Here is a 14507-nt window from a genome sequence, read left to right as displayed (position 1 = left end):
GAAAAAAAAACAATAGAGATAAGATGTGTTCAGCGTTTTTGTTTTCTTTATTTTTACAGATTCGCTAAAAAAAAAGAAATAATTGCCACGGACTCGAAATAACGTACTTTAAAAAAAATCGTTGCACTTCCGCCCCTTCAACGATGATGGGTGATCGGAACTTGACCCAAGAAAAGACGTCACCCCCGTTTCGCACATCTACGGACCCTGACCCGAACCAGGGAGAGCCCACTCAAGTGTGTTATGTGGAGTGTTGCAGCAAGGAGGGGGCGAATAAAAACATTAAAATGTTAATTTAGGTTCAACAAGGTGCTGTCGCGCTCGGTAGGTTGTTAGCAATGGCTTTTTGTGGCGTGTGAAATTCATACCAACTGTTCCCACCGCTCGGCTGCGTGCACCACCGGTTTGAATGGGGCAAGACAAAGAAGAGGAAAAATGACGACAGCAGTGGTGTTAATGTTCTTAAGACGACCCGCGACGAGGGCAGCCGTTTTGGGAAGTGCACCTTGCTATGCGAAACTGCGGGGCGAAACAAAGCCTCAGAACAATAGGGGTAAATCTAGATTGATCCCCACGGTGGCTAGCCAGGCAAGCAGCCAACCGAGAGACCAGCCACGATTCAGCCTACCGGAGGTTCCCAGTTCACACAACAGATCGGGACTGGAGATTAACAGCGAAAGATAAAATTAATTTACTTTTTATTGTTCTAACTGTCTTCCGGTGTAATTTAGTGGTGGATTCACAGCTTTTCTTCGTTTGTTCTTCGTTTCCAAGTCGAGTTCGTCGCTTCATTTCGGAGCAGTTTTCGCCGAGTGTGAGTGACTGCTAATTTATTTGAGTCTATTAAAATACACTGGTTAGGATAATTTTAGCTCTCTATCAGAGCCGGCTTCTTCCCACAAAATTATCTCATTGTTTTCAATTCCAGTTTTTTGTTTGAAAAGCTTCAGTAGCAGCACGGTGTCATGATGACTGTTCATAATTTCCCCTGCAGGACGATTCAACACTGCACTATTACCTTCCGATTGTTCACGCATAGATTGGATTGAATCGAAAACCAAACATGTTAGAACCATGAAATTATAAACAAAATAACGATCTCCGCTCTTTTCTTCCACCACGATAAGCTTTAATTAGCTGGCACGAAATAATCGACGAATCGCATTCCTTGCTTTCGGTTTTAATCGCTTTAGTTGGAAGCGATAAATTTACAGATTTTCATCTGAGAAAAGGGTAAAGAACTCGTTGGAATGACAATTCGATAGAACATGATTGTGTAGTTAAAACGGATTGTGGATTGCAGAGTGTTTCCTATCGATGAAGTGCTGTCTGAGCGGTTTGGAGCATAATAAATTATAATTGCCTTTAGGAGTGGCTGTAAATGTGGTATTTGACAACAAACACATTTCTGGGAAGGATTGTTAGGGTGCAGAAATGGAAATCTTATAGTGCATGATTCATCTGTCATTTGATTTTAGTGGGTAGACAATCTTCAAATTGAAAATAAATCGCCGACTAAGGTCCTCTTATGACACTGTCTAGCTATTAACGACACACATCAAAATCAACGTTCAAAGAAATACGAATTGTTACTTTGCGCTGTCAACTAGAGGCAATAAATGCTATAATGGATTTTGAGTGTTTTAGTGGTAAGAAACGATTAAAAGTGATGATTCGGATTAACATGGTACATCTATAAAACAATGAAAATGAAAATAAAACCAGTACTAGATTGCAACCTTGCGCATAAGCCTCCGATAAGGTGCACGTAAGTAGTGAAGGAATTGGCAGGAAATCATTCAGTTGAAAACTGTCCAGAATGAAGGTGTTGAACAGCTTAGTTTAGTTTCCCACCCGTGCGATTTTCGTGGTTGGTCGTAGCCAGTGGAAGTTGCACATGGAACCGATTTTATCATATAAACATTATTAGCCACCCTGGTCAAACAGCACTCTTCGAAAGCTAAAACGTACTCGAGCAAAAACCCTACGTGCGTACACAAATCGACGGTGTCCTCTTTCTAAGCGCATGTTCACTTTAGCCAGTAATGAGTATCGTTGTTACAACAAGCTTCTGTACAAACGCTATGTAAACCGCATCCAGAATAATCTACGCCGAAACCCGAAGGGCTTTTGGTCATTTGTCAACACGAAGCGTAAAGAAACTGGACTTCCATCAAAGATGCTTTACGACGGCGAAGAAGCTACGACAACTGTGGCGAAATGTACGCTGTTTGCCAGATTCTTCTCGAGTGTTTTTTCAACTGACTCGCCAACCGCAAACGAACTCGAAAATGCCTCTCGCGACGTTCCTGCTTGTGCTGTTGATTTGGATGTGTTTACTGTCTCTGAACAAATGGTTATATCTGCAATTCGGAAAACCAAGTCATCTTATGCACCCGGCCTCAGTGCTATACCTTCAACTGTATTGAAAAAATGTTCGGACTTACTTGTAACACCACTTGCATATATTTTTAACCTATCGCTTCAGCAGCAAACGTTTCCTGAGGATTGGAAATGCTCAGTTATGTTCCCGGTATTCAAGAAAGGTGACAAACGCAACATAGCGAACTATCGCGGAATCTCTTCGCTAGGAGTCGAATCTAAAGTTTTTGAATCAATTATCAACGAGGCGTTATTTTCTGCTTGTCGACACTACATTAGTACATCTCAGCACGGATTTTTCCCAGGACGTTCAGTCGAGACGAATCTCGTCTGCTTTACGTCATTTTGCACGGAACAAATGTCTAAGAAATTGCAGGTGGATACAATTTACACTGATCTAAAGGCAGCTTTTGATAGAGTTAATCATGAGATACTGATAACAAAGCTTGATAAGCTAGGGTGTTCTACTAGATTCTGCCATTGGCTTCGATCCTACCTTGTGCACCGTGAAATCGTTGTTCAAATTGGCGATATTGTTTCAGAATCCTTTTTCAACACTTCCGGAGTTCCTCAAGGTAGTACGCTAGGTCCACTACTTTTTTCACTGTTCGTGAACGATGCGGTTTTCGTTCTAAGCCGTGGAGGAAAGCTGTTTTTTGCCGACGACTTAAAAATTTTTCTTGTTATACGGAATGAAGCCGATTGCCGTGAGCTACAGCATCTTATTGACACCTTTTATAGCTGGTGTGTAAGAAACATGATGGTCCTTAGCGTTGCAAAATGTTTTGTCATCAGCTATTACCGAACGAGAAATATGGTTACCTTCAACTATAACATCGCAGGAACTCTACTACAACGCGTTGACCACGTGAAGGACCTAGGAGTCATTCTTGATGATAAGCTAACGTATACTCATCACGTCTCAGCGACCATCGACAGAGCCAATCGTTTGCTGGGATTTATTTTCAAAATATCCAACGAATTTCGGGATCCTCTATGCTTCAAGGCTCTTTATTGCTCATTGGTGCGCCCGCAGTTGGAATATGCAAACGTCGTTTGGTGCCCGTATCAAGCTACGTGGAGCCTTAGGATCGAAGCAGTCCAGCGTAAATTCATACGATATGCGTTACGTGAATTGCCGTGGAACGATCCATTAAACCTGCCACCGTACGAGGACCGTTGTCGTCTTTTAGGACTTAATACTTTAACATGCCGGAGACATGCAGCGCAAGCTACCTTCGTGTCAAAGATTCTGCTGGCTGAATATGATGATCCGGAGCTACTAGCGCAAATCAACCTCTACGCGCCTACCCGTTCTCTTCGCCCTCGAGCCCTGCTGCATTCTGAAATGCGCAGCACTAACTACGCTACCAATAGTCCAATTTTAGCAATGAGTCGTCGCTTCCACGAGTTTGCTGAAATTTTCGACTTCGTCATGAACTCTTCGCAGTTTCGTCGTCGTGTATTGTCACTATTTTAATTATGTTTAGTTTACCTTAGTTTAGTATAGTTCATTAAGACAAATTGTCAGTTGGACTTTTTTTATACAAATACAAATACAAATACAAATTATTTTTTTTTTACATTTTAACGACATTCAATTAGCTAGAGATTACTGGGTAGGGAAAGTTATAAAAATTAGAGCCATAGTACTCAAGTGAGAGCAGGGATGTGAAGTAAACAGATCGGAAAACTAGAAGTGGCAGGGTCATTAGAACAGGCTTAATATCGTACGGGCTTAATCTTTGTCTTCTGCTAATTAGGGTCGAGCTTAGGCAGTATAACTACGAATCACCCGAGTTCACTAGCATGTGTCCTGGTATCGATAGACGTGTCCATCTTTACCGTGACAACCGACAGTGGTGATCTTGCGTGGCTTAAACAAGCTTCTAACACCGGATCAGTCGGGCTATAGAAAAAATCATTCTTGTGAAACGGCTTTGAAGCTGGTTTTGGACAAGTGGAAGAAAAGCCTAGAGAAAAGACTTTGCGTGTTTGCTGTTTTCCTAGATTTGACGCGAGCGTTTGAAACGATTTCACGGAAGAGACTGGTGAACACTTTGACAAAATATGGACTCACGGGCACAGCTCTTCAGTGGTTCTCGTCCTATTTGAATCCTCGAAGTTAAAGAACCAAGTACAATTCTGTGTTGTCAGACGCTTAGAAAACATCAGTGGATGTTCCACAAGGAAGCGTGCTGGGTCCCCTGTTATTTATTTTATACATTAACGATTTGAAGAGAATTCTAAAATACTGTGATATAAACTTGTTTGCTGATGATACTGTGATATTTATTGCCTCCGACAATATTATTGCTGCTACTGAAAAATTGAATAGTGATCTAGAAAGTTTGAGTTCTTGGCTAAAGTTTAAGAAAATGAAACTGAACGTGACGAAAACAAAATGCATATTGGTTGGGAAAAAGCCAATGAACAGTGATTTTGTTAATGTTAAGCTGTATAATAATATGTTAAAACGTATCAGTGAAATTAAATACCTGGGAGTGATTATAGATGAAAATCTAAATTTCAAAAAATACATCGACTACACTATCAAAAAATTTCGCGAAAAAATATGGAGTTCTGTGTCGGTTAAGCAAAGAATTATCGCAGAGGAATTTGATTCATCAGTTCAAAACATTAATATCACCACATTTAGATCAGTGGGCGTAGCGTAGTAGGTAAATCGATTGCCTTGTACGCAGCGCACCTGGGTTCGAGTCCCGACCCCGCACATAGGGTTAGAAATTTTTCATAAGAGATTTTTCTAACCCAAAGAGGCGAATAATCTAAAGGTTAAAACCTCTATAATCGAAAAAAAATACATTTAGCGGTTTGCCCTTCTATAATATTCCTTTCCAATGAACAACAGATGAACCGTCTTCAGAAGTTGCAAACTTGTTTTACGAATTCGACCCATGTTAGATGCACTGCAGTGGCTTTCGGTAAGGCTACGTGTTACATTTCTCACTCTACTCCTAATTCATAAATTGGTAAGAGGAGTAGCGTCAGAATATCTGCATTCACGAGTTGTATGGGGTAAAGACCTTTACCAGTATGACACCAAATCTGCAAACGACAGAAGGCCAGCTTCTTATCTGTTAGCATCCACGCTAGGTTCTTTATTTTACAAAGGGTCAAAAGTTTACAATACACTGCCAAGAGATATTAAGGACAAGATTAACGTGAATGTGTTCAAAAGAAAATGTTTGTTATTTGTTAAAAATGGAATAAGGGTATGATTATGTAAATTTTTGTGAAATATCTACTAGATAAATGAATATCAATCAATCAATCAAACTCACTACAACTTCAGATGAGATGGAAAAATCATACACTAAAACATTGCTTAAGGCCAATTGCAGCGGGCCTTCTGATTGTGATGTTAAGTGTACGGTTCAAATGTGCGGGCTGATGGACTTTGAGTATCATCGCGAAGGGCTCGGGTGTTTGTAAGTTAACGTGTTCGATCACGTATTCGTTTATATGTCGCGTGTGCTAGCGTGTATGTAACTTCGAGTCTATAAATTCGATTTATAACCCTGTATCCCTTCGCATATTCGCGCGTGTTCTTGGATGTCAGCGTGGACCGTGGTTGTGGTACTTAATTTTCAGTGTACGGTTCAGATCTCCGGTTATGTCGCCATGGAACGTGTTGCCTAGTGGATATGAGCGTCATTTTTTATTGGTTGACCCAACTGAAAGCATGGAGCTAGGCTGCTGAGGCCGAGAGTAGGGATATTTGGACGTAATCGATCCATGATCGTGCGAACGGTGGATTAAATGTTGATATTGTGTTTATAAACTAATAAGTAGTAACACGTTCACTTAAATTCCGTGATGTTTTAATGTTGGCAAGATCGCGGATGTTAGTATGTGTGTATGATTGTAATTGCACGTTCGCGTTTATAACCAGGTTTACGTTATCGCGAAGGACACGAGCATTTCTACGCATGGAATAGGAGAGATCGTGAGTGTATATGAGAGAATATGTAATTGATTGTGTTAGTGTGTGTTAGCATGAATCTAATTTAAGATATACAGTCTTATTCTGCATTACGACGGACTGATTTTTCGAACGAATGTGGTTCGATCGAATCTGATTCCCGTTTGCTTTTATTGTCGTTATTGAGAATACAAATCACATTCGTTCGAAAAAGTGATCCGTCGTAATGAGCATGAGCATGATATCCGTACAATTCGTAGTTTCTATTCCATGACTGACCAGAACAAGCAAAAATACATAGAGAATCAACGAATGGGACCTAGGAGTAGCTATGCATCCTCAGACTCCTATACTTTGAAATGCCAATAACGGTGCCGGCCACATCCATACAGTCATCGGGGAAGGAAAGGAATGTTAGTGCAATAAACGTTTTTATGGAGACCGTTTATATCTCTGCATCTCCACATTTGCCATGGGAAGGAGTTTTTGTTAGTAGGATGGGGTAAAGAGTTTGACAAAATCTGAATTCACCTTGATAAGTGATACGATCTATGTCACTCTCAGAAGTGCTATCATGGTTAATGCTCTCGGCAGCCGGCGGCCGAAAATTTACAATAGATTTATCGTTTGATGAATTAATTCGGAAATGCTCGGTTTTTGAAAAATACAACTTCAACTCCGGAAAGCCGACTGTCGGAAGTGTTGCTTATGTTTAATAGAATAAACCGAGAACGATTTTGTTATTCCTTGCTTCTGTATTCCGGCGAAGCATGGCACTCCAAGAACAAAACAATAGGATGAACAGCGACTACCTTCACTGCCACGTATATCGAAATAGATTTGTTAATATCTTGGGAGTTTTATAATACAAGGATTGTATAAACTTTGGTATTTATTATTATGAGAAATGAAATAACAATTACTCTCTCGAAGAACGATTGGATAAGATGTGGCCCCTTATGTTATCATTAACCCTCAAAAAGGCAACCGGGTCTCAGAGGCCCGGCACGTTACAATTTTTTAGTTACAAAAAAATGTGTATGCAGTATAAGCTTGGGCATGGAAATGTTGATAAGTAGCTTTGAAATCTATAACAAAAATAAAGAATTGTGAAATTTTCATCTATGGAGTGATGCGCAGCTATGTTTGCATTTTTTACATGCACAAAAAGGCAAGCCGGGCCTGGCAGGCCCGGTGTGCATGCAATATTTACTAGGAATACCACGGGTTTTATACATTAATATTTATCTGAAAAAAACATTTTGATGAGTTCATCTTCATATTAGCAGGAATTTTTTTCATGTTTTGATTGATTTTATCTTTTTACCTTTTCTTATAAGAAAAAAATCTTGAAAGTTTGAACGAATTCTTTACATTTCTTTTATAAGAAACTAGCTGATACCCATCGCGCGTTGCTGCGACTTTCAACGAAATAGGAGGAAAAGACAATTTGTTCCGAGGCGCCATCTGGCAGGTAGATAATTCCAAACCAATAGCACACAAACACGCTCCAGAACGAATGCGAGTCCATAAATCATATACACACAAACATTGACTTTTATATAGATACATGTAAAAATAGCATACGATAATGACGTGTGAAATATTTTTTGGGTAAATACTTTTATTCCACCCACTGTGGTCTACTTGACAATTATTTGGATACAACATAACCTAACTCTGTCGTTATTGTCTATTTTTGTTGTCTATTCTTTGTGTTATAGTTGTCGTAATTATTCAAATTGTAGGTTCTAAAAATTTAAATGGCTATAAGACGATATGCCCATGTTTTCAATCGTCTCAAAGAATCTGAAATAACGGAAGAAATTCGAGCAAATTCAACAGCAGACGATTTCGAAACTGATTTGCAAAGCGAGGAAGAAGATGTGAATGATATTGCTTCCAACGATGAATCTAATGCAGAAAAATATGAATAACCGGAGTGGTTATGCATCAGAAGAAATTAATAGCAACCCTGAAACATTTGTTGGTCGTGTTTAAACGAAATGGAGCTCAGAATCAATCGACAGTCGACATGATCTTCCGAGTACTCACCTTTTTGAACAAAATTTGACCTTTTTACATCCATCGCCTTATACGCTGAAATCGAGATTTGCTGCGTATTCGTACTCATTATCCTGTAATTCCGGAACCGGAAGTCGGATCAATTAGAAATTCAACAGCAGCCAATGAGAATGCTGTACCTTTCATTTGAAACCAAGTTTATAAAAATCGGTAAAGAATTCGCTGAGAAATAGGTATGACATTATCTTAGGAACCTGGTAAGTTTCCCCAGGGCATCAAAAACCGGCATAGCTGGCCAATGTGGTCCAAGTGCCTTCGGTGGGTCATTAATGATCTAGACATGCAAAGCCAAGTAATGTTGCACATATTTTAATATATATTGCATCATTTGGACATCATGGTGGTATAAGTTTCTATGAAATTTGCTGTGTGATTGTACTCTTCAACACGTAACTCCAGAACCGAAAGTCGGAACAATAAAAAAATCAATAGCGACCGATGGGAAGGCTGCACCTTTCATTTGAGACTAAATTTGTACAAATCGGTCCAGCCACCTCAGAGAAAAATCGGTGAGATTGTTTGCCATACACATACATTCATACATACACACACAAACACACACATATACAGACATTTTACGATCTCGACGAACTGAGTCGAATGGTATAAGAGATTTGGCCCTGCGGGTCTCGGTTAAAAAGTCGAAATTTCAACCGATTGCATAACCTTTCTATATGAGAACGGCAAAAAGGAGCTTGAATTTAGACGGGCCTGAGAGGCCCGGCTTGCCCTTTAATGTTAGGATTTTAGCTTGCCTTCACAAGGGTTAATCGCTCGCGTTATTCTGAACTGAACTGAAGTGCAATTTGATCGGTAGAAAATGAATAGAAACCACCATAGGGATGAATATTCCGCTGCACTCAGAATACGGAATCTTTAATTATTCTATAGCATCGCTTCTAGTGATCTGATTTCCTTAATTCTCTTCATTTTACAACATTGACTCTTTTGATTCTCTTTATAATCTAATATATAGAAAATTCTAAAAATCAAAAATACCAAGAAAATCAGAAATTCAAGATAATCAAGAGAGTCGAGCGAATCCAGGGAACCACACTGGATTCTTTCGATTCTCTTGATTAACTTGATTTTCTGATTGTCGTGCAATTCATGATTTTTAAATTTCCTGGATATTCTAGATTCTCTCGATCCTCTCGATTATCTCAATACTCTTCATTATGTTGACGCTTTATTTTCTTCGCTATTTTCGGTTTCTTGATTTTCTCTTTTTTTCTTTTGATTCTCCTAATTTTCGATACCTGGGTTTACTTTATTTTTTATATTTGTTTTTCGAGGTACTCTTGATTTTCTTTATTCTTTTAATTCTATTGATTTTCTTGGCCCTCCTGATTTTATTGTTTCTCGGGATTCTTTTGAATTTCTTGATTCTTTTGTTTTTCTTTGTACTGTTGATTCCCTGGATTATTTCGATTCTCTTGATACTCGGGATTCGCTTAATTCTCTTCATTCATTTTGTTTTCACAGTCTTCTTCCTAATCTTGTACAGATCAAAAAACGCACCGCTTGTGAACATCATGCAAACATAAAAATACCAATCGCGCCGCGCCGCTTTCACGTTTACTTGTAAACTATTGAACATCAAAGTCCCGTTTCGCCCAATCGCGAGTAAAATGAGTGAACCACAAAAATTTATTTCGCCTTCTACGGTAGAACACAATCGCGATTGACTTTTCGCTGACCCATTTTAGACTCACAGTGCGAAAGGTGGAATAGTTAATCAAAGTGAAAATGAAGGTGTCACACATACAACTTCATCATACGAGACAAGTAGTACTAATAACGTTCAACTCCTTTGACAAAGCAGAAAGTTTCCTAGCGAAGAACAACATGTAACAGGACGCCGAATATGAAAACGTTAAAACAAGATACCCGTGTATATGCATCTTGATCTGACGGAAATTCGCCTACCCAATTTGACACCGCGCACTAGCACTCTTTCCTTGGAATTCTCAACGGTGTTCGGGTGGTGCGAATACGGCTGAACCAACCTATACCTTAGTGCTTGACTTTCGAGGGTAGATCATCTCAACGTCTTAACTAAATGCAAAGAACCCTATGCACATACGCTGGGCAGACGACAACGTGCCCGTTTTGTAACCAGATGGCACAGTACGGCAAACCAGCGTCGAAACAACCAAAGAAAATTCCTCTACTACAAGCTACACACCTGCTGATACGCCTCAGACAGCCGGCCCAAAAATGAATGCCTAGCAAACTATATCCTCAAGCCAATAGTTAACGTACCTAGGCGGCAACTAAATAAGAAGGAAGACGGATATACCAGAGTTACTCGAAAACACAAAAATCACTAAACATTTAACAGAGAAAGTCAAAGCTCTAGCGACGACGACATTGTTTTTTACTCAACTGGAGGTAGATTTCAAAAGAATCATGGTTTCATCATACTGAAACCTGACAAAATTTCGAAGCAAAGCAATTTTTCGATAAAACTTTGAAACGCTTTTATTGTTTTTTTTATTTTCTAATGAGTTGGACCGAGATGAGATTATCCCCATTATTCTTTTTACACTCTGTAAGAGTAACTGTTACAGGATGGAAACCAACCTAATTTAATACACATTGACTAACCCAGTCAAATTCATTCGGAATTAGAGCCGGAATTTTGTCTGGTTTCCGAGAAAAGTGAACGTGTTCACAAGGAGCACAAAACTTATGCGACAGCCAGCATCGAACCAGGTGACCACATCGAGTTCGCGTAGTGGCAAGCGTCAGGAAGAGCAGGTGCTAGCTCTCGTGCTGAAATCCTGCCGCAGTACACCCCGAGAAGGACTGCAGCTTAGGAAGACCAACACGACGGAGTTTAAGAAGACAACAGGGGAGCTCTACGAGCTCATTAAGGACAAGAACAACGTCCACGCGAGGATCAAGCAAGTGGTAGTGGGTGTCACTTAATGAGATGAAAGCAGTGACAAACGAGACTCAGACGAGGCCGAAGGGTTCCAGAAATCCATATTCCGAGAAAAGATAAAGAGAGACGCCTGCAGAGGAATAGGAAAAAAAACAGTAAAGAAGATGATAGGAGACCGATACGGCTTACGACGACCGTAGATTTAAAAATCGTATTAATTGTATTTACTGAAGTTTGGGGTTACCAAGTCAATGACGAGATGCTTCAAATTAATGGGCTTCGGTCATCAATCTCGAAATTGCAAATGCCCAGACAGATCTGATCTGTGCAGAAAATGGACTTATCGGAGAGTTAATTGGAAGAAAACCGTGGGAGATTTCAATGCCTAGACAGTAGCGCGAGGAGGCAGACATTCCAAATAACCAATATCCATTAAAACGTAGCCTTATATCTGCTTTACATCTGCATATAGGGCAGTCTTTAAGAGACGTTAAATCGAATATTCCGATTTAATACTGATATAATGTAAGAAAGGACCAAACGTTGTGGCATTACTGAGCCGAGATTGCAAACCCCTGCAATATTATAAAGCACAAATGCAGAACACTCAAAATTGGAAGCCTGTTCTCGGTACTACTTATTCTATTAGACAGTTTCAATTGGCCACAATTATCCACAATAATTTTGCGTCAAATGACGAGGACTCAAATGGCTAAAGCAAGGCTCCAAGTAAATAGCGACAAAAATAAAAACAAAAGTGATTAAGTGCGAAAAGCCAAATTCATCTCCCAACGAAGTGATACTTTGATAATGCTCCATGGGCAAGTAGACAGCAGTATAAATTAGGTTGTGCAGAGGTCAAGTCAAATACGCTTCCCACTTTCCGACCTACGAGTAGTCTGTGTCTATGGCTAATTCATGCGTCAGCGCCATTTTTTTCATATCGGCAGCCTTGTATGGAAAGGTTTATTGCACTAACCATATATTTCGGATGTCATATCCTCACAAAATCTCTTAACAAACCAAATAGAAATTCTGTACCAATAACCCAACGAACCCTGTCGCCAGAATACCTCCAGGAAATGTCACGTGATTTATGCACTGCCATAAAATTAATTTCCTAACTCAGGAAGCTTCAATTGCATCCTTCCAGTAGATCGCCAATTAAAACAATGTCCCAACAGCAACATAAGAACGCTAAATCATCACCACCAATAAAAGCACATTCCGTTACACAAGCCGCCCGCTGGCCGACCATAAACCGGAAGTAGTTGTGCTGCTGGTAGATAGGTACTTGCATTTCCTTCTGACTAACTCAAAGCTTTACTATGCCTGCGAAGGGGGAAACTATTCCAACCGAACAGTGAGAAGGAATTTTCACTTCAAACTTATATACGGCAAACGTAGTATATATCATTCTCGAATATGTATAGGGTTATTGTTGTTCGTCGCTTCTTGTAGACCGTGACTTTTCCACCCAACCGACACCTACGCACCTACTTCGGAACGGATTAGAAGAAGTTAGTTTTTAGGGGGACCCGTTCAGGAAGAAAGCGAAACAACTACTGCACTGGTTATGACAATCACCACCACCACTACCATCATCGAAGCGGGTGCAACGGTCAGGAACGGCAAAGATACCTATAGCACCAGCTTAAGCCCTGCTGATAATGAAACTTCGGCACACAGAGGAAGGTTTAAAGTGGCATGTAGCTGTCGTAAGGAGGAAAATAAAATAAAAACACACAAACTTTGGCCAACGGAACGGCATGTTTCGATTGTTTGAAATCATGCTACGGTTGAGGGCGCAGCGGCGATTCGTAACAATTTGGCACCTTCTTAGTTCTTCCCATGCCGATGCATAATAGTGTTGGTTTTTCGGGGGGGTTGGTGACTTGATGGTTACTGATTCACCTGTAAAATTACCAGAATTAAAGATAATTGAACATTGTTCAAACAAATCAAATCGCCTAACAGTGCGTAATAGTGCACAAAAGAGCAACAAATCATCTTAGAATTACAGAAACTTCTCCAAATTCTAATCATCATAGATTACCCAAGGGACCAGCCGCAACCCCATAGCATGCTTCACGTCACACAGGATGCGTTTGAACTCCTACCTTTCTACTTCTCTGTGCACTTCTAACTGTCAACTTCAAGCCAGTCACGGTCAGCAGCTACAAAAGTCAGGTAGAAATGCTCATAATTGCTTTACACGGAAATGAAATATAATTGTTACAACAACAAACAGTTAATGGGTGCGAGTCGCAAGCGTCACCATCACCATCATCACTGGCGGTAGCAGCAACAGTGGAAGTCGTGCGGTAGTGCGAGGGATGAGGTACGCTGCGGTCGCGGTTGAAGGGAACGTAGGGAAGAAAGACGTTACGTTAAATTTTTTTTTCCAGGGCCAAGGGGTCCCATCACCATCTTCTAGGTGATTGTCAGCGTGAAACATTGTAGGTCCAACCAACCAGCCATCCGTTCCGCAGTCTGCGCAAATAGCTCGCCCATTATTAGTTCCCTGCAAAGTACGTAAGAGGTGATGAGAACGAGAGTCCCTCTCGGAAAAAAGTATGGACAAGGTAAATTTGACGTATTCAAACGAGCAGAGCGTTTTGTTGTCGGATTTCAAGTGGGAAGTATTATACTGCAAATGTCTTTTTAATAAAAATCTCAGGTTGGTATTGGTTGCTAATTCACCTGTTGCCCAAACCTTCATTGGAGGGACATTATTAGGCGGTGGATCCGTGGTAACCCGAAGAAAATGTTACCTCTGGCAGAACGAAGCAGGCGATCAGATTAAATTTTTTTCTTAGTCAGATGAATCTATCAAGAATGATGGCTTCAAAGATAAATTGGCTAAGGTTTTCATATGAACACAGACTGAGTGCAGTTTACTGACACACTGAAAATTAATATTGCGAAACAAGTGTCGAAGCGGGTTTATGTCTTAAAGTCTCATAACAATCCATAAAGAAGGTATGACCATGCGCAGACAACCAATTTACACGTACCTATATCGTAAATTATTATACTCGCATTATACATGCATTTATAAATGATAGTTAAGTTATATAAGATGCTTCCAATGTACCATATGCGTGCCAAACAATTGGTAATAAACATGCATCTCAAGAAAATAAAAACGCTGAACGATGTAAAAAGTCAATTTATGCGACTTATTTGCTTTTCATTTAAGTC

The 14507-nt window shown here is 40.0% G+C and overlaps 1 protein-coding gene across 1 annotated transcript in view; it reads right to left on the bottom strand.

The window, feature by feature from the left end:
* The window catches only part of LOC131682290 (hemicentin-1-like), a 257573-nt gene that overhangs the window by 102759 nt on the left and 140307 nt on the right, over positions 1-14507 (bottom strand). The window lies entirely within an intron of this gene.

This window comes from Topomyia yanbarensis, chromosome 2 (assembly GCF_030247195.1).
Source record: "Topomyia yanbarensis strain Yona2022 chromosome 2, ASM3024719v1, whole genome shotgun sequence".
Classification (NCBI taxonomy): Eukaryota; Metazoa; Arthropoda; class Insecta; order Diptera; family Culicidae; genus Topomyia; species Topomyia yanbarensis.
The sequence above is the reverse complement of the archived record's forward strand: the minus strand, read 5'-3'. Positions and strand labels throughout refer to the sequence as shown.